The 22,331-nt window shown below is 34.0% G+C and overlaps 1 protein-coding gene across 3 annotated transcripts in view; it reads right to left on the reverse strand.

Moving 5' to 3' along the window:
• TAB2 (TGF-beta activated kinase 1 (MAP3K7) binding protein 2) overlaps window positions 1-22,331 on the reverse strand; it is a 76,317-nt gene that overhangs the window by 45,013 nt on the left and 8,973 nt on the right. For 2 of the 3 annotated variants that reach the window (XM_074368194.1, XM_074368196.1), the window contains exon 2: window positions 5,896-6,044. The exons of the other annotated variant lie outside the window; for it this stretch is intronic. The gene's annotated coding sequence lies outside the window, so the exon portion shown is untranslated. The remainder of the gene's footprint in view (window positions 1-5,895; window positions 6,045-22,331) is intronic. 3 annotated transcript variants of the gene reach the window in all.

The following is a 22,331-nucleotide window of genomic DNA, read 5'->3' on the forward strand; positions in this document are numbered from 1 at the left end:
GTAATTTACTTTCTAAAGAAAAACAATAAATACTAATAGCTGAAGTAACATAATGATCCACACTACCTCCTCTTAAAAAGAAAACCTCCCAATTTTCTCATTTAATACACTGTCCATGAATGTTGACCATTTCTTAGAGTTAAAAGGCTTACCAGTTATAGTTTGTCTAAAAGGAATGTGCAAGTCAGCCACATTTGGCAATTTATGTATTGTGGTTTTGTGGTGAGTGCTACCATTTTCTAAGGATCAAGAAAAGTGCAATAAATCTAAGACAGAATGGTTATAATTCATCAAAACATATTACATAACTAACTACCTTGTGTGTATTTTCCATCTCATACCTCATTATTATTTTCCAATACATTAGGGCTTTAAGATGGAAACCAAGTCACCTCTCAATGCACCCCCTGCCCCCTTAATGCAATTTTTTGGATAATCCATTCTGTACACAAATATCACCTTTGAAAGAAAACATGATATAAATATATGACATGATAAGAAGTTCCTATTTATAAGTAAAGTGGGAAAAAGTGGAGAAAAGAAAATGAAAGCAATGGAAGGAACCAGTTTTCATCTTAAATCAACCATAAGGGGGGAGGGTATAGCTCAAGCGCTAGAACATGCTTATCATGCACGAGGTCTTGGGTTCAATCCCCAGTACCTCCTCTAAAAATAAACAGACACATAAATCTAATTACCTGCTCCCTCCTGAAAAAAAAAAAAAACTTAAAAAAAATCAACCATAAACATTTGTAATGAACCAACAAACTCAGTGAAAATGAAAATACTCTGGTTAAAATATTAATCTAAAATGGCATTTTAAGATGAATACTCAGAAAGTTAAGAGAAGTTTCACCAAACAATCCCCGTGCAGTTTTGACCCCTTACTTGACTCCTGTTTTTTCCTGGTCATCTCCTCTAACTTTGCCCATCTTCTTTCTACTATCACGGTCCTCAGCTGACTTTTCCCCAAGGTAGACTGCTGGCCAGCTGCTAGGTTTGCATGTGTTATGGCATTTGGAGTGTGATGGTTAACTTTGTAAGTTAGACACAGTGTAAATGGACAGTTATTATCATTCTCTAAAACCTTTAATGACTAACAGAAAGTTAAATCAGCAATTTTAAAATTATATACATTCACTTGATTGGTAATAGACAACTGCAGTGAATCACGTGAACGCTAAACCTGCTAACAGAGAAAATGTATAAAATTTAGAAAACATTTAAATCAAAGATTTCATACTATAATAGTATTCAGAATCTTCAAAAGAAATTATGAGAATTCAAAATGAGCAGTTAAAAGTGGTAAAACAATATTCAATTATGTCTCTAAAATACTAAAGTATATGCCAGTCTTTCAAATCTAACACTGTGAAATTGTTGAATAGTTGGCTATTAAGCTTGTTACAATTATGGTGAATGAGTTTTATATTAGATGGTCAAGAATAATCTCAAAAATGTAAAGAAACTTCTATCTCAGTAGATTTATTATATATAAAACTACTTCACAATTCTGCAAACAACTACATATATATTATACCCTTAGAGAATATTTAATTTAATAACATTTTAAATTGTATAATAGAATTGAATAAAGAACCAGATATCTCATTTTACAATACATATCCATAACTCTAGACTTTCATAGAAAAATGAACTATGAAAGTGATCATCTACTTAACGTTTTGATTTATGAAATGGCATACTGCTCAAGAAATTTACATCTTAGTAGGGGAAGACAAACACATCAACAAATAAATGCAATAACTCAGTTATAACTGAGTTGTGCTGCAGTACACAGGGGAAAAAAAGGAGGGACCAGTCAATTCTGAGGGAAGGGGAGGATTTATGGAAAAGATTAATTAAAGAAGGAGACACCTAAGCTGGGTCTTGGAACATAAAAATGCGTCCATTAGGTGAACAGGTGAGAGGGAAAGACTATTTCAAACACAAATGGTTGTCTGGGGAAAGACTGAAGGAGCAAGCCAGCATGGCAAGTCTGCGAAACCACAAGCAGCTGGCTAATGTTGAAGTGCAGGGAGTGGGACTAACAGGGAGAAAGTGTCATGAAAGATTAGGCTGAAGAAGCAGGGTAGGCTTGGGTACATCACTGATGATCTTAATTGCTCTTCTCTACACCATATGTACTGTGCCCGCAAGTCAGCAAGAACAACATGCTTCTCACTTTACAGACTGAGATAATTTATCTCTGAAGGTCCAAGTCCTGCCTGGTTCTGTGACATTCCACTAAGCCCCAGAGCAGGGCATGCATCCATTTGGCAACATTCACTCTGGGCCATTTAGAGCTGTATAAGCTGCAGTGGAGACCAAGGGTAAGAAGTGCCTAAAACTTAGGAATTGAGGAAAGGAGGGGAAACTTCACAAAGAATGCAGTGCTTGAACTTAGCCATTACAGATGAATCATAAGTCTTGCACAGGATATCACTGACAACTGTGTTGGGCGAAAGGCCATGAAAGAATATGATAAATCTGAAGAATTATAGCTGCAGTGCAGCTGGGAAGTGAGATGAGATAAGGTTAAAAAGGTGAGAAGTTTTCAGTGAAATATGTACAGATTCCAGAAATTGGCCTGTAACTTTTTCATAAATATGATTTACTTTTTTGGTTCGCCTTCATATCTGAGACCTATGCCACAAACACTGCCCAGTATAAGCCAGGTACTGTGCTCTAAGTATGCAAAGATGAATAAAACACAGTCCCTGCTTTTGAGAAGATTATAAACTAGTAGAATTCAGATTTATATTCGACTTTCTACATCATATATTTGTTATCTCACTTATCCTCCGTACACGTGAAGCAGAGAGGATGACTGTTACACCATTTTTTTTCAAACTGAAGAAAATCATGGAAAGACCATATTAAGAGAGAAATCCACAGTTCCAACTAAGTCGGTAGTAGATCAGGATTCTAAGCCAGCAGTTCTCAGCTGTGGTGTCACTATCCAGTGCTACTGCAATCACAGAGGTAGACTGAATGAAATGTGTTGCTCACCATAAAGTACCAGGGCCCTATCTATACTCTATATAAATTAAAACATCTAATTTATAGACAAATACTTGTGTTTAAAGAGGAACCTATAAGGATGTCACTTCAGTGTATATGACTAAAAGAACAACCTGAATGACCACTGAGGAATAAGTAAATTACTGCATAGCAATACTAGAGAATACCATGCAACTTTTTTTTTCCTTTTTTTAAAATTGAAGGATAGTCAGTTACAATGTGTCAATTTCTGGTGTACAGCATAATGCCCGAGTCATGCATATATATACATATATTTGTTTTCACATTCTTTTTCATTAAAGGTTATTACAAGATATTGAATATAGTTCCCTGTGCTAGTAGAGCAAGATATCCAAATAATTATAAGCAAAGAACCATATTACAGAATGAAAAAAGAGGCAAAATCCATGTATAATGATACCTTTTATATAAAAAAGGATACAAAAATTTTAAATGGATATCTTTATATGAATGCATAGGAAAGGTTCTGAAAGGATACACACTATTTAGGAGAGGGTAAAGGACACAAGAAAGGAAGATGGGCCAAGGAGATTCAGTCATCTGTTATGTTTCCGTTTTTTATAAGAATATATTCATGTATTACTTGTCTAATTAAACATAAACAACTGAGATTAGAGCAGAATATTTTCCCTATAAAATTATTTCCTATATATTTCCCCATAACACTACTTGTATTCTGTATCTTGGTAGGAGAGTAAAAGTAGAGCAGAATGAATTATTTGAAAGTACCTGTACTTAGTCAACTCAATGTACTTTCAAATAACTTGAAGCCTATGTTATCTATGCTGAAACTGTTATATTTAACAAGTACAGTTAACAACTATAATAATGATCAATGATCAGGAATCCTGGGAGCTGAAATTTAAATGTTCATACATAAAGGTGGACAAGTACATTTTTCTCTGAGCTTATAGTAAATTACCCTGGTTCAGCTCTTACTATGGGCTGCGTCCTGTGCTCAATTTAATGCTATTAACCTATATTATTTTGGTTACTTTTCACAAACTCCTGTAAGGATTAAGTGAAAAACTGCAGATAAAACTCTTCACACAAAATGCTTAATGCATACAACAATACACATTGTCCTTTATGGATATTACTACTGCCTAATCTCTAACTTCATCAAGTCAGCCCTCACTCTATAGCAGTCAGCTTTTCAAAAGACTCACCAACTTAACTGCGCTGAATTAAATCCAAACTCTTTCACCTGACAGTTGAAACCATGTGTTGCATAGCTCCATCTCGCATCATGTCCTTCCATATCCTACCATTCTCTAGGCACACTAGACTGCTCACAATTTTTAGAACATATTATTTATTTTGACTTTCATAACTTATTCTTGCCACTGTTGCTAAAGAATTCTATCTATCCTTCAAGGTTCAGAAGAAGTATTACCTTTGTCATAAAGTTGATTCTCTCTGGTACTCTCAAGTACATTGTTTGTACCTCTATTATGATACTTATTTTGTCTTACTTGTCTGTAAGCTCACCGAAAGCAAGGTTTATTCATTTTTACATTCCTATTGTGCCTACCACAGTGTTTTACACACAATTTACATTCAAAAATGTAGAAAACTTTCACCATTACTCATAGCCCCAGTGATAACTATTAAGACTTGAAATTCAGAAGCAATTCTCTCTTTAATTTCCCCTTTAAATCACCTAACAGTGGTGATTTTGAAATTCAGAAGCAATTCTCTCTTTAGTTTCCCCTTTAATTCATCTAACAGTGGTGAACCTAATCTTACAATAACTCTGGTAGTGGCTCCCTTTCCAGTCCTAATTCAACACTCAGTGAGATATAATTATTCCAATACTAAATGAACAATGTGGCACATAATCAGTGACCTAATGCTGACAAGATTGGCTGATATTAAACTTATTATGAACTACCTTTGGAGAATGGAATACAAAGCATAAGCTAGAATATTAGAATCATCTTTAAAAATCACAGGTGGGATATAAAATTCCTCTGTTCAATTCTGGGTAATCACTAACCTATTTAAATTGAACTTTAAAATCAAAAGATATGTTTGATCATCTACCTAGTTAGTAAATAGAGTCACCTTTTATGGATTGTTTCTAAATCTATACAAATTGGTAAAAGCAATAAATGTCCTTAAAAGCTAGACTGCCCTCAGCCCTCTAACCATTCAAAATTTTCTCTAGGTTAAAATCTAAGGCAGCGGGATGCCTTAGTTTTCAGTTTTGTTGTTACATTCCATGAAAATTCCAACTACTTATGACCTTCTTGACTGGTTTCTTTTGAGCAATTAAGTAAAAATACAGCAAATATTAGCTATACACTTATATAATTAAATTCTTCAGGTAAAAGTACTACATAATACATTATTTGAGTCTATCTAGAAATCATCTTTCCAATTATTCAAGAATATATTACCTCTTCATGTGAAGGCATTTGTAGTATAGAATAGCTGAGGACCTCAGGACAGAGAAGTAGTTTCATTTATTTGGTTCTCTATATACTTGTACCATATAGTGAACCTCTTAAAGAAAGACCGTTTTGTTGTTACTGTTTACTTTTTAGTGAAGACCAGAGTACTTTTTGTACATTTACAGGGCTTAACTCAACAGCATTTCAAATTTATTTTTCTTAAATTGTTTTTGCATTAGTTTGCTACCACCAGCAAACAAGTTAAATTGGAAATATTCAGGCAAAAGATATGTTAAAGTCAATGCTAGCTGCATGTTACCTAGATGTTAGGAATGTTCCTAACTTTAAAGCAAGATAATTACAAGTTTTGAAAGTAAAGTTTTGGTTACTATAGATTTCATAGTAAGGCAGTTACACAGGCTAAGCTTGACTGGTGCCATGGACTTAAGCATACCTGGAAATAGAAAAATTCAAATGGTAGCTGTTCTTGGTTGGCCCATTGCCATTTTTGCAGCTTACAAATTTTTAATTAAGTAACTGCAGTGAGCTCATCTCTACTGGATACTTCTTTTCCAGGGCAGGTCCAGGAACTGGGTCTGGAGCCTTGAAAGCAGAAGAGAAACTAGAGTAAACTAGAGGTAGGCAGAACAAGAAATGTGACCAGATAACATTGAGATCTATCAGCAATGAGGTAGTCCCCAATGTCTCTCACATAAAATATTCTTAAGTGGAAAGGAATCTTTTAAATTACAAATTACCAGGAGATGCTATTCTCACCCAACTCCACTCTGAACTCCAATTCTAGAAATTGAAACAGTAGCCTTTATGAAATCTCTATTGGCTTTTAGCAACAGACTGTCCAATATGGGACCACTGAGTATAACAGAAAGAGAAAAACAACAATAAATCCATTTTCATTGGTAAAATTGGAATTGTAAAGTCCTCATTTCAGGTCCCTTTACTCTTCTCTTTTGCTATCTTGTTTCCAATCATTTTCTAATTGTTCCTTTAAATTCTTACAATTGATTCTCATAGGTTTCTTAAGAAATGCTTTAGCTGTATCCAAGCAATGAGGTTCAAGTTCCAATTTTTAAAAATACTTGGTAATTCTTAAAGAGGGAGGCAAAGAACAGCTTATAAGATGTGGTTCTTAACCACACTGGAAATTCTTTTTTCCATTACCAAAATAGATTCAGTAATGGGGGGGGGGGGGTAGGTCCACATTACTTACCAAAAAAACCCCCTCAAAACTTACAACTACAAAGATTACAGAAATGGTACGCTATTAAAAATGTTAAACTATTTATTGTACTAATCAGATTACTAGGGCCTGGAAATGATGTCCTTATGCTTGGTAAGCTGACACCCTTAGGAGTTTCTCTAAGAAATGAATCAATCCCTCAGCAGTCAAAATAAACGGAATCCTCTGCTGCTGTCAAAAGATGGCAGATTGTGAGAACTGTAGAAGGACAACAACAACAAAAAATAGTGAAGACAGGATTCAAGGAACTTAACTCCCTGCATTTCTAGTAACTAGAAACATAACAAAGCAAAACAGAATGAAAGTAGTTTTCAAGAAAAATGTAAAATTTCCACATTTTGTGATGGCATATTGTAGCTGTAAATATACTAGGAGAGAAAGACCTAGGTTTAAATCTGGTTTCAGTATGGACTAAACCTCTGCAAAGTTTCTGTCCTATTAAATGGGATACCACCCCTCCCCAGCTCTCCAGATTGTCATGAGAATTAGCACCTTACAACCTGGTACACAGTAGGTACTAAAAACAAAAGGAACCAATGTAACTTGGTCTTTAAGTCAGGAAATAGTTTAAGGGCAAAGAAAAGTCTTACATTTGGGCAATAATTTTCCTCTTACTGATAGAACAGTGGGTTCCACACAAAATTATTATTTACCAAATATGGTTCAAAGATCAGATTACACCTTCCCTGGCATTACCAAGTAATAGAGCAAGTATCATAAACCACAAGGAATTTAGAAAAGAAAAAAATTTCCTTATAGTTACTTGAAATATATTCACTGCTACAACTTTATTTCAAAACAGTTTTTAAAAGTTAACATGTTAAATGTCTTATTCACAATAAACTGCACTTTACTTAGAAATGGTAAGATTCAGTTTTGCCACAAGGCAAAAAAAAAAAAGTAAAGTATTTAAGAATGACAATTTCTACTCATTAATCCATATGAATGGGGTTTCAGTTTAAAGATCATCAAGAAAAACATTTTAGATAAACCATTAATTTTTGTGCTTTTATTCTGTAACTAGCTATCCCATATATTGAAATCTCATTCTTAATAAAGTTTCAATTGATTATTTTGGCTTTTATATAAAATGGCTATATATAAAATTTTATATATATAGATATAAAATGTCATCTATGAATAATAAATATGCCTCCTCCCTTTCAATAATTACACCTCCTATTTTGTTCTTTTATCTAATTATATTGGCCAGCATTCCCAAGACAATGTTATGTAACAGTAATGCTGGCCAAACCTTTTTTGATTCATGACTTTTTAAAAGGAATTTAGTATTTCACTAAAATAGGAATTCTAGTATCTTACCATTTCTAGTAACAAAATGCTGGCTTCTGGTCTGAGATATATAAAATCTTGGCTATGTTCATTTATTCTTTTTTCACTAAGGATTCTTACTAGAACAAATGTTGATCTTCCTTCTTTTCATATCCTTCAAGATATTTATAACCTCCCTTCACCTACTAATGAGTCAATTCAATTTATCATTACATTCCTAGAATGAATACTACCTGGGTTATAGCACTATTCTGTTAATGTAATGCTAGATTCCATTGATAGTTTTATTAAGTATTTTTTGCATCAACTTTTGTGAGAATGGTGTATAATCTTTTTACACTTGTATTTTATGTTATGCTGGCTTTGTAAAAAGAACTAGGAAGTTTAACTTTTTTCCCCTCTATGTTCTGAAATACAGTTAATTATCTGGTGCTTGAAGTTAAAAAAAATTCAGTGGTAAAACCTCCTGGCCTGGTGCTTTTATGGGGAACAGTCTCATACCAGTAAGACCAGCATTTTCATTTGTGGCTCCAGATCCTATCCCTTTCTTTCCCATTTTCTTGAGGAAACCAACACCCTTTCTTTTTAATCTCTCACTTCAACCTGTGAACACCTTTAAGCCTTAACCATCTTAAACATACATCCATGTACACATTCTTACCACAAAAATTTTCTTTAGCAGTTAAGTCTTGTTCAGCAAGTATTTATTCACAAAGCTATTTATTAAAATTGCTACTTTATTCAAAGCACTGAGAATGAGCTGCAGTTCCTGCCATCTATCCATTCCTTATCCCATAAGGAATACAAACATGCATACAAAAAACTTCAACAGCAATGCAAGGAATAAACAAACTACGCTAGTCCCATCTCTCTCTGACCAGCTGTGCCTTAACTCTTCTACTGAGTAGTTATGCTATGGCCTAAACTTTGTTCTAATTTCCCTTCAAGTTTCCTCCCTTGATAACTTCCTCCTTTCAAACCACCAAATCCAATAACCTCTTCAGACTCTTCATCTACCACTTTACAATAACTTTGCTGCTTGATTCATGAATTGTTTAATAAATCCAAATTAGATCTCCAAATATACTAAGTTAAAATTTTATTTTTTAAAAGAAGGTTCATAGAATATTTTAAGTTTTATTAGCCACTTTCTAATTCATCATATCATTTAAGCCTCGTGAAAAACCACTAAAGAAGGCCAGGTAGTTATTACTCTCATTGGCAAGGTTCAGAAAATTAATTTACTGATTATCAAAATTCCATAAGCAGCAGAGTTGGGGCCAGAGATGTATTTGTGGCTTTCAACCTCCAGGGTCCAGGGTTCCTTCCTTCCTCTATATTTCATTAACTTGATTAATTACTCACTTGAATGGCTAATGATCATTTTCTTCTTGAAAATTTTTCTAGTCAAGACTGCACATTCTTCTAGTTTCCTAGGTTCCTTATTTCTCTGACTCTTAATGTTTGTCAAAAGGATGTAGGTACAAACTTATGATATTCATTCTCTCACTGGTCCCTCTGGCATTTCATCTATACTTACAGCATACTCTAGGGAGAATCTTCTTTAAATTGTAGTTTAAACTTTCTGTTAAACTTGATGAAACTTAAAACATTCAGAATCACAGAATCTGATGTTGAAAGGGCCTTACAGATTATTTAGTCGAATATCCTTATTTAACAGAAGAAAAACATAAAGTTCAACTCATACAAGTCAATAGCAGAATATGAATAAAAGCTTAAAACAAAATTTGCCTTTTTAAACTTATGAATCATGAAATAAATACATACATATACAGTATACTTATATAGTCAGAATAATGCAACTGAACAATTTTAAGAGTAATTATTGAACCTTCTTCATTTTTGTTAAAGATGCTTTGTTCATATTTCTAATAGGACAGTACTAATATATGAGTCCATTTATCAAAGTAACTTTTTAAAAAAATCTCAAAATGGCAATACAGGTGAAACTTACTCAGTTCTATACATTTATGCATGAATTACCTATATTCCAGATTCTAAAAGTGAATGGGGAATCAAAATCATACTACTACCTAGGCTAATGCTTCCTACCTAGCTTGATATCATGACCCAGTCTACCGGGCAGAACAGATACCACTAGACTGCTGGCTGAAAACCCCTTAGAACAGTGTCTGGTATGTGGTTAAGCACTAAAAAGCATCGAAAGCAGCTACCACTGTTGCTGCAAAAATGATTACTTCTGAATATATGCATATTATTATAAATATGGCCATATTAATGTTTCAGCCACATAGACAAGCATCCTGTTAGAGGACAAGTATCTCACTCCACTTCTTTTGGTCTACTGGTCAGGTTTTGTTCCAGCGAGCAGGGCCACAACCCTTAGTTAGGAACACCCTTTCCAACCACTCCCAGCCCAGAAGTACTTCAATATCTCAACGTTAAGAGTGTACAGGCCCTGAAAATTAAGAGCCTGTTTTAAAAGAAAATTTTATACTCCAACACTTCTAAACTTTTAAGCTCATTTACCGATGGTATGTAATACATAAAAAATAAAAGGGAAAGTCAGGTGAAGCAAGAATTTTTTCCTCTTAATTGTATGTGTATAAGGTTAAACTTAAACTCTTCCCCAAACTAGCTTCCCCACCTTCAACTTTCCATTTTTACCAGAAATAGCAATTTTCTTGTTAGCCTGAAAACTGAAATTACCTTAACTCTACTCTTGCTTTCCATTATCTTTTCCAACTCCTTCAAATTTCATCCATTTAATAATTAACATTTCTCAAAAAACAACTCCTAAGAGTCTCTCCTCACTGGATGTTACAACTAATACAGTCCACAAGTCACTTACACAGTTCCAAAATCTAAACAGTTCTGAAAAGACTTTTCAGGAAGCTTCAGTCAAACTCATTTGGTAGTGGCAAAAAATCTGCTTTGAACTGATGTGAAAGCTACTTATAGGCTTTATTTAGCCTACTTACAGTAATCATTTCCATTTTTCACTGCAGAAATACTAGTGTTTAATTACTGGATGACACCTCACAGCTTGCTGGGGATGTTATATATAATACACTATATATATATATATATATACTATATATATATATATATACACACACACACATATACACACACACACACACACCATGTACCTTTCTAAAATTCAAGAAGTTATGAATTCCAAGCCACAACTGGCCTCAGGGTTTCAGATAAGATACGGTGGACTTGTACAATATTATTCCAAGAATCCTACTTTAGGCACCTTATTCTTAACTTTATTTTTGATACTATTCCTTACGCCACTATATGCATTTCAGCCTCTATATTTATCACCAAGTCCCATAGGTTCTGAGATACCTCTCGGAATTGCCAGTTCTACTCCATCCCTACTATCCCAATCATCCAGCTTCTTAATGACCAGTCCCATAGCTTACCTCCCTGCCACTAAGCTGTTCCCACCTCACCTATCTAGTACAGTAGATTAAGAAATGCTTCTATATAACCACTTTAAATATTCTACTCCTTTGCACAAGAACTTAGTAAACTGGAACAGATACATAATAAGTGGGTAAAGACAGTGATTGTGGGATTACAGATGAGTTTTTTGTTACCTTTTAAACCTTAGTTTATGTATAGTTGTAAGCTAAGAAGCGGTTCTTTTTCAAACTTAATGAAAAATTTTAAATTTCTAAACTAACTTATTATTTATTCTGTAATTAAAACAATAAAAACAAATGAAAAATTCACCAGGCTCCTTCCCCGTTTATCACTTCAAATAAAAGAACTCAGTGTAGTTTTCAAGGCCTTATCCAGTTTGGTTCCACTAGGTCCAGTGTCTTGGGCCCCTCTGGCAGTCTGGAGAAAGCTACGTATTTTCTCTCAAAGTAATATTAAACACATAAGAAAAAAATACATAGGATTACAAAGAAAGCCAATTTTACTCAAATATAGTTCTTTTTAAATGAATAGTTTTAAATGAGTAAAATAAAATACATGATTATAAAGAAAACCAATTACACTGAAAAACACAGTAACCAAGTGTTTTTGAAAACCTTTATTTGTGATATACATGCTTCTTTATTAACACTCAACACATAAAATCCAGCAGAGGTTCAATAACAAACACAGTTTTGAAGTAGTAATCTGCATAAACTATATTCAGAGATAGCCCAACTGTAAAGTCACATGAAATAGCTGTGCTTTTTCCATTAGTAATAAAGTCATAGGCACTGATAATACTACTGTGCTTTACAGCTTAAAATTGCAATAGAAGTAAATACTACATTTCAGGTACAGGTTATTGTTAATAAAAATATAAAATGTGTTTTTTTTCTCATCTAAATGCAGGGACTCCTCTGAACTCTACCCTCAGACCCCTTCAGGGTTATGGAGCCTATAGTAAAACTCTACTAAATCCATCTACTTCTATTTCCCGCTAGTCCCCATAGAAATCCAGTCAGACCTTGTCTGGACATATTAAACCCTGCTTTCACTCCTGACTATGCTACTGCTCAAGCTTAGGATGTCATCTCTCCACCTGGATGTTTATCAAAGCCTTAACTACCTCTTCAAAACCAATTCAAGTTCCATCCCCTTTCTGAATTATTTTCTAGTGCTTCAGCCCACATGGACCTCTCTATTCCTAAAACTCCTAATGTACCTGTGGGTCAGTGCTTCATGATCCAACATATAGTTATTCTCTTCTGTGTCCCTTCATCTAAGGTATAAGATCCCTGGGGACATGGGGCGATACAGGACACCACCTATATATAAAATGGGCACATAGAGTATATTCAATTAAGAAACTATCCTCAATAAACCAAGTATTAGAAGACCATTTGTTTGGAAAGTTTAAGTACTAGAAAATACATCAAGAGAAGGCCAAACTTTTTTTTTTTTTTTACTATATAGCAAAAACAGACATTAAAAATTAAGCTTAATACTAATAATTCATCTCAATCAGAACCTAGATACTCCTACTACATTAAAAACTCAGAAACTTAATTACTAGGCAGTAATGAATTCCAGTAATAAATCAGGAAAGGAGTGCTAAAGTAGGCATAAAACAATGATTCATTCAAAAAATACTTGCTAAGCACCTACTACATGCCAGGCACAATTCAGTGGTAAAACAACCCCAAAATATCTCACACAAGAATTTACTGTTAGACCCTGGACTAGAACCTGGGGCTCCTGATTCTCGTTTTGAAGCTCTGAAACAAAAAGCTGTTTCTTTCAGAATAGGTGAAATTGGGGTGGGGGGAATGTTCTCTGTTTCAGAAGGCAGTAATTCATATAAAGAAATCACATTACAGAGAAATAGATTTGGAGAGATTAAAAAATACATATATGAATAAAATCTACATAGCATATATAAAAATAACATTAAAATCTCCATACACAAAATCTATAAATTAATTTCGGGGTAAGTTTCAATTGTCTTATGTAGAATATTTATTACCTAATGATACTAGATAAATGAAGTGTTACTCTACTCATTGATTAAGATTTTAATCACAAACACTTCATAAAGTTTTATTTTTCTTTGAAGAGCTCTGCCAAGTTGCCCTATTTACTTTCTATAAAAATATAAAAACTTACCTACCAATATCCTGGAGGTGGGGGTGAGTGGTAGCAGTGATGGTGGTAAAGATTATTCTAAGTAATCTTTTTCATTGGAGGGAAAGGTCCAAAAGAGGAGGATAATAGGAATGTGGGAGGAAACAAGGAATTGCTAGCCATACATTTCAATCTCTAGTGTTGATTATGACCAAAAAATTACTTTTCCTAATGGGAAGTTCTTGGACTAATAGCAATGGAATTCAGAGAGTGAGGGGGTAGCAGGGGTGCGTAGGACTGGAACGAGTAAACTAACAGCCCGATAGTGCCTTGCTAATAACCAAAAGTCATCTTGTCCAAAACTCAACCCACTGCTTCCCACCTAGGCATATTGTGAAAAGGATTTGATTAGTCCCACCTGTCTATATGTTAATTATTAATATTAGAGCATAATTCTGAAACTAGAAATCTCAGAGCCTTCCATTCTTTTCCTCACCATATGCAATCAGTGGCAAACTTCCACTGATTACTCCCACAAGTATTTCTTGCATTATTAACTCCTTTCTATTTCCACAAGATTCTTGTTCAGGTATCTGTTACCTGGACAATCGCAATAACACAATAACCTCTTATTTGATGGCTTATTCCACTCTTAGGTCTTTCTAAGCTGTATTTCATAGTGGTAACAAGCTTTCCAGCTCCTAAAACATAACCGGATTATGTCATTTTCCTCTCCAAGAGAGGGTAAGAGATTTTGTATGTAGATTTGTAAATGAAACTGTACTGAGATTCAGTAGAAGGTGATGATGCTGACCTAGGGAATAATGGTAAAGAGGCAAGACAGGAAGAGAGGAGACTTTGTTGTAAGAACTTACAACAAAAGGAGTCAGAAAAGCTAGATAAAATGCAGGAAAGAATGGGATCAAGAAAGTCAAATGAAAAGAGGTATAATAATGACTATTATAAAGCTTTAAGTGTATTATTTTTGTAATAATTTTATAACAAAGTTTTCCATGAATAATTAACATTTATTAAGCATTGATTTATGTGCTAAACATTGGGCCAAGTGATTTATAGTGCATTCACTCACTTAAAGCTCCAATAATTATGAGAGGTAGGTACTTCTGTATGAGACTCAGCTGACTACACACTTTTCTCCCAGAGGATAAGGATTATTTTATACAGGCCCCCGGCCTTATTAACCATGATGCCTGAACAGAGCACTTCTTACTATGTTGGTGTCAACAATACAAGAGGAAAGCCATTTTTCCTATAAATTTTATTAATATGTCATGGGCTAACATGATATATACCTGTATATACAGATGTATACACACATATGTACATATAGATGCACATACAAACACAGCAGGGATCTGGCAATAAAATACTATGGCTTTCAAAAATAACTGTTCTCTTGGTGCTTAAATCTGGATTGGAACAGTAAAGGCTCAGGGTATTTTTGTCTTTTAAAGCCCAAAGGAGAAAAGTTATATGAAAATAAAAAGTGTAATTATTACTAAATTTTATTAAAGAGAAACTTGGCCTATACCTCTACTGTCTACCTGGAAATGGGGAGAAGGACTAAGTAGAGGCAGATGAAAGATACTCTCTTATGAAACGTGCACTGGAAATTTTCTGAGACATTCTACTTAGGACTAAACTCTAAGCCCAGCCTACTATTTGCAAAGTGTCCTCCATTCAATACAAAAAGCCTCTGCCAAAGTTAAGATGATTTTGCATAAATCCACTACCACTATGAAAAAATAATAAATAACAAAAGGCGAAATGTGTGCCTCACTGACCTTGGGTTAGTAATGTTGCTACGTATGGGTGCATTCTTCAGGGCTGTAATGTTTGAAAGCATCAGAAAAGACACTTGACCATAATCTATACTCTGGAATCTCAAAAACTCATTTACTTTCAAAAGCAAGCAAGTCTACTAGCTTTAAACTTTAGTAGTGTGTGTATGTTCACTTATTCATTCAAATATTTACAGAAAACTTAAGTGCAAAGGCATTGTACTAATGCTGTAAAAACTTACATTTAGTTGGGAGAAACTGAAAAGTAAACAGACTATTATAATAAAACATGGTAAATCCTGCAATAGAAGAAACAAAACAAAGTGCTAGAGATATTTAAATTATAAATAAGAAAATATCATTAGTCAACCAGTTACAATGGAAACTACCGTGCCACTTAAAGTATTTTCTAGAATATCTTAATATGAAAATATATCTGAATGGAACTTAGAAGATCTTTTTATCAAGTCTATAAACTGACATTCACCCTTTCCCTTTACCAATATGTTTCTGGTAACAGAAGGTAAGTCTCTCCTTGCTAGCTATTCTGCATTCTTGTTTTTAATTTTTGTTTTTGATCTGTCTCTCTGGCTGACTTTTATTTACAAAAGAAATGTTGCCACAGAAAGCCATTTAAGAACTTAATAATCAAATCCTTTTCACAATATGCCTAGAGCTACTTCTTTATAAAGATTAGAACAAAATTCTGAAAATTAGTAAGGCACATATGTCTATACTACTATTACAGACATCAACTTATCAAATATGTATGATTTACTGTAATATATATTACAGTAAATATATATCCCCCAAATTGTCTCCCAACCACATAATTTCTGGTGCACTTAATGTGAGATAAATAACAATGCTCATAAATAGAACCAAACCAAATATTCACAAAGTGCTAAGAGAATCCTGCTTCTTGCTAATAAACCTTAAACAATAGCACATTAAAAAGAAAAAGGTTACAGGTATAATTTTAAAAATAAGTATCAGTATAATTTCTCATGCATCAACTCAAGTGATGACACTAATTTCTAATTCTACCCTGAATCTCTTTCTTGAATTCCATTTTGTATATCAAGTCGTCTACTTGATAGGTCCAGTTAAATGCCTAGTAGGCCCTTCAAAGTTTTCATGTCCAAAAACAAACTCTCGATTGCACAGCCAAAGTTTGTTACTTCACTGTCTTCCCCAACTCAATCAATAGCGACTCCATACTTCCAATCACTTGGGCCAAAAATCCTGGCATCATCCTTGACTTCTCTTTTATGCCTCAGATCCAATTCATCAACAATTCGTGCCCACCCAGGGTTTGAAACATATCCAAAATCTGACCTCTTCACACCCTTTCCTGTTGTTACCCTGGTCCAAGCCACTATCATCTCTCATCTGGATAACTGCAATAATTTCTAGTATGGCTTCCCTGCTCATATCTTTGCCCCACTCTTATAGATTATTTTACATAGAGCTGCCAGAATAAATTTTTAAAAAGGAAAGATACCATCAATTAACAGTTTAAAGAAAAGCCATATGACCATATCAAAATCATTTGACAAAATTCAATACTTAGTCATGAAAAAAACTCAAACTAGGAAAAGAAACATTTTCACCATCCTGATAAACAGCACCTATTAAAAAACCTACAGCTAGCATACTTAATGCTTTCCCCTAAAATCAGGAATAAGACTAGCTTGTCTGATCTTATCACTCCTATTAAACACAGTACTGGAAATACTTACTAGAGCAGTAAGGCAAGAAAAGGAAATATAAGGCATAGAGATTGAAAAGGAAGAAATAAAAACTGTCTCTACTCACAGACACAGTAGAAAACCCAGAGAATCCACCCAAAAACTACTAGAATTTAACAGTTTAGCAAGGTCTTAGGATACAGGGTCCACTTACAGAAATCAACCATATTGCTATAAACTAGCAATGAACAACTGAAAACCAAAGTTTAAAAACACAGTATCATTTACAAATGTTCCCCCCTCCAAATGTATCTACGTGTAAGTCTAACAAAACATGCATAGAATTTACATGCTGGGAACTACAAAATGCTGATGAAAGAAATCAAATACAACCTAAATATAAGGAGAGAGAAACTGTGTTCATGGATTGAACGACTTAACAATATAAAAATGTCAATTTCCCCTAAATTGATCTATGAGTATAATGCAGTATCTACCAAAATCCCAGCATATTTTTTTTAAAACAGATTCTAAATTTTACACAGGAAGGAAATGGAATAATTAGAAAACAATTCTGAAAAATGAGAATTAAGTTGGGGAAATTTTACTACCTGGTTTTAAGACTTACTATATAGCTACAGTTATCAAGAAAGTGCAGTACTCGTAAAGGAATAAACACAAAGATCAAGTGACTGGAATAGAGAATATAGAAAAAGACCCTCATAAGCGCAGTCATCTGATTTCTGACAAAGGTGCAAAAGCAATTCAATGGAGTAAGAACAATTTTTTTCAACAAATGGTGTTGGAACAACTGGATATTCCCAAGACAAAAAATGAACCTCACTCTAAACTTCACACCTTTGTATTAAGTCAAAATGGATCATAGGTCTACATATACAAGATGTAAAGCTTTTTTGAAAACTTCTGGAAGAAAACAGGAGGAAATCTTTGGACCTAAGGTTAAGCAAAAAGTTTTCAGACAAAAGGCACAATCCATAAAAGAAAAAATAGATGAGACTTCATAAAAATTATTATTATTTTTTGCTCTGCAAAAGCCCCTGTTAAGAGGATTAAAAGATAAGCCACAGACCAGGAAAAAATATTTGCAAATCACATACTTGACAAAGGGCTTGTATCCAGAAGGTATAAAGAGCTCATTAAGTTCAGTAAGAAAAACAAATAATCCCATTAGAACATGAGCAAAAGATCTGAACAGACCCTTCACCACAGAGGATACACAGACAGCAAAGAAGCACATGAAAATATATTCAACATAATTAGCCATTAGGGAAATGCAAATTAATGCCACAATGAGATTTCACTACATACCTATTAGAATGCCTGAAATAAAAAAGACAATACCAAATGCTGACAATGATATGGAGAAACTGGATCTCTCATATATTGCTGGTGGGAAAGTAAAATAGTGCATACACTCTGGAAAACTGGCAGTTTCTATAAAGTTAAACACATTCATCATACAACCCAGAAATTGCAATCCTGGGGATTTATCCTAGAGATGAAATATTTTCGCATAAAACCTGTGCAAAACCATTTACAGCAGCTTTATTTTTATAGCCCCAAACTGGAAACACAAAAGTCCTTCAATTAGTCAATAATTAAATTGTGGTACATCCATACAATGGTATACTTCTTAGCACTAAAACACAACAAATTATTGATACATGAAACAATTTGGATGGATATCAAGGGGCGCGTTGAGTGAAAACAGCCAACTTCAAAAGAGAACATAACGTGTGATTCCACTTATATAACACTTTCAAAGTGACAAAATTATAGTGATACAGAACAGATCAGTGGTTGCCAGAGGTTAAGGTTGGGTAACACAAAGGAATTTCTTTGTGGTGATGGGCTAGTTCTAGTTCTGTAACTTGACTATGATGGTTACATGAATCTATACACATGAAAATAATTCAGGATTATATATGCATAACCACCAGTTAAATCATATTGTAAGTGGGGGGGGGGGGAGACAAATAGCTCATGTCTTAAAATCCTCAGTGGCCTCTAATCTCATCCTGAATGCCAAAATCCTTACTACAATCTAAAGACCCTAAATGAAAAGCATGTACACACTTAGATCTCATCTACTCTTCTTCTCTTAGCTCCAACTACACTAGTCTTGCTCTTTAGTGATGCCTTTTTCCTTTCTAACTTCATAGGAGCCTTAAAACAGAACTTAACTATCTTCCTCACCTGTTACCCCCCTGGTATGTTCTTGTGCTAGTGAATGGTAGGTACCACCTAGGTATGCACCCAGGTACTCAAGCCAGGGCGTGTGTGATTCTTACCCTATTTTACTTCACACTCAGTATTCTCTTCTCAAATTCATCCCCTACTCTTCTCCTTAATCACAGGCTTAATTTAGGTCTTTATCAACTCTCAAATGGATGTTTATAAGGCTAGCCCCTTCCCCTAAGCCTAGCTTTTTTTTTTTTAAATTGAAGTATAGTCAGTTTACAATGTTGTGTCAACTTCTGGCGTACAGCACGATGTTTTGGTCATACACATACATATATCTGTTTTCATTATAGGCTACTACAAAATACTGAATAAAGTTCCCTATGCCATACAGAAGAAACTTGTTGTTTTACCTGTTTTATATATAGTAGTTAGTATTTGCAAATCTTTAACTCCCAATTTATCCCTTCCCTCCCTTTCCCCCCTGGTAACCGTAAGTTTGTTTTCTATGTCTGTGCATCTGTTTCTGTTTGTAAGTAAATTCATTTGTGTCTTTTTTTTTTAAGATTCCACATATGCGTGACATCATGGTATTTTTCTTTCTCTTTTTGGCTTACTTCACTTAGAATGACTATCTCCAGGTCCATACATGTTGTTGCAAATGGCATTATTTTATTCTTTTTTATGGCTGAGTAGTATCTAAAGTAGTATCTAAACTGCAGCCAGAGAAATCTGTCTAGAATGTTAATTTAAACATTCCATCATTTATAGGATGAAGTCAAATCTACTTTATAGAGTGTTCAAGGATCTTCATGCTCTTCTCACTTCCAATTAAGCCACCAGTGGTGTCTAGTGCACTGTGGAAACAGTACTGAGTATGTGTGGACTTTCTACTTCCATCCTTCACGCATGTTGTTTTCTCTGACTGAAATGGCCTCTCTACTCCTAGCTTGTCCTTCTCTTCCTTGCCTATCTGACACACACAGATTGTGTCATTTTTTCCTATGAAGAATTCCCTCTCATATCCCTTTTCCCTCACTGAGTCAGACAGCCCCCTCCTGTAGATTTCTAAAGTGTTTTATATCTAACCCTGTCACTGCATTTGTTACACAATAGTATATGAGTTTGTATACCTGTTCTTTGAGGGCAAGAACTGTATCTTACGCATTTTTCCAATTCTGTCACCTAGCAAAATATCTGGCACACAGCAGAACTCAAAACTAATTCAAAACTATTGGATAAGTACATTAGATTGACAAAGAGTGTAGAGATGAGGCACAGTGGGAGAATGAGTCAGGCAAGATTTCTTGGATTAGCCAGTTATTTTGCACAGGTGTGCCAAAGAAGGCATATGAAACAAATTCTGTGGAATTTCTTTCTATTTTTTTGATTATGTGATATACTATAAAAGCTGAAGGACGGATCCCGTACCTTGGTTTGGCTAAGTTCAATTTGCCCACGAACCAGTTACCTTCTTCAAGAGTACTTCTTGTTCCACTCACAGAGCTAAAGTAACAGCTCTGAATAGTCATTCTGTAAATTCATGCCATTGTTCATTAGGGGAAAAATCTTATGAAGAGAATGACCATGTCTCACTCAGGCCAACCATCGCCTCAGCTAGAAAAATCTCAAAAAAGGAAAAAAAGAAAAAAAGAAAAATAAAAAAGAAAAGAAAAAGCAAGCCTAAACAATACAGGTCAATACATTTTCATATGTAAAAAAAACAGAATCAGCTATGTGGAAAGGGAAAATTTTTTTGAAAATCCCATTTCCACATGTTTATTTTTCCATTACCTTAGAAAATCATCATAAAGTGGCAAACAGTCCTTAGTTAGTTCAGGTATATGCAAGTTACAAAGTAAACAGTAAGTTACTCTCAATGCAAATAACACAGTACTTGTATTTTCACAAACTTTTGTTTGACAATGATTCCTTAGATATCTTTCTCAAGTACTTTTTCACTTCAATTCTAGTAACTTCTTAGCTGTGAGGTCTACATACATCTGCTTCAGTTTCAAAAAGTAGATGCCATATTTATCAGGTCACTAATAGCCTCTTAAAAGCTAACCAAGAGATTATACCATAATTTGAGCTCAATGGATTAAAATGGACAACACACTCTGTTCTGAATCTTAAATTTCAAAGAGCAAATTTTCTTGCCTATATTGCTATATTCTCTGCAACTCTTTCCTAGTGATAACTTAGCACCAATAAAACCTATGATCAGGAAATGCTTGTATAAAAGGAAACCATAAAAGACAAAAAAGTCCATAGATATCAAGAATATGGAGGCAAGCATCTATTTTTATACCACAGATTTGAATATTATTAAATTTTAAACGAAGGTTTCTTCAATTTAATTTTTAATGCACTTGATTATTGATTCATTTGCTGCATATAAGACAAACTGTTACAGATGGCAAAAAAGCAAAATTTATTTGCTGAACTAATTATTACTATCATTAAGTGACCCATCTGAAAGGATCTGAAAATGTTAGGTTTTCAAGTAACAGTATTTGATGAAAACAAAAATAAAACGTGTGTGTGTATACACAAAAGAAGTCTCATGTTATATGCTGACTTTGCTAGCAGCAAAACTATTCAGCTATAATAACAAGACTGAAAAGACCAATATGAACCTCACAATTCTTTCTGTAACAATAATATGTCACTTAATTGATGATTAATGATTGAATCTCCACCACTCTTTGTGCTTCTGTTTACAGACTGTAACAAAAACTATACTTGTGTAAGATTCAAGAGTTATTTATTACTTCTAGGATTAGATTTCATATATACACTACAAAATGTTCTAACATACTTATTAAAATGCAAGCAATGAAAAAAATACTGTTTCAACAATAATTATAGTAATTGAATTTGCATTTCAGCAATAAGTTATTTGTATTACTATGGTACAAGGAAGCTTTCTGAAGTTTACCGAGTGATGAATAAACAAATTATATTAATATGTTAAAATATAATTTACACAAACAGCAATTAATACTAATAAGCACAGCAAAATATTCTACAAAATCACCAATTCACTCAATGAATTAAGATAAAAAACTGTGAGGAAAAACCAAAGCAAAAAAATAAG

Source organism: Camelus bactrianus, chromosome 8 (assembly GCF_048773025.1).
Source record: "Camelus bactrianus isolate YW-2024 breed Bactrian camel chromosome 8, ASM4877302v1, whole genome shotgun sequence".
NCBI lineage: Eukaryota > Metazoa > Chordata > Mammalia > Artiodactyla > Camelidae > Camelus > Camelus bactrianus.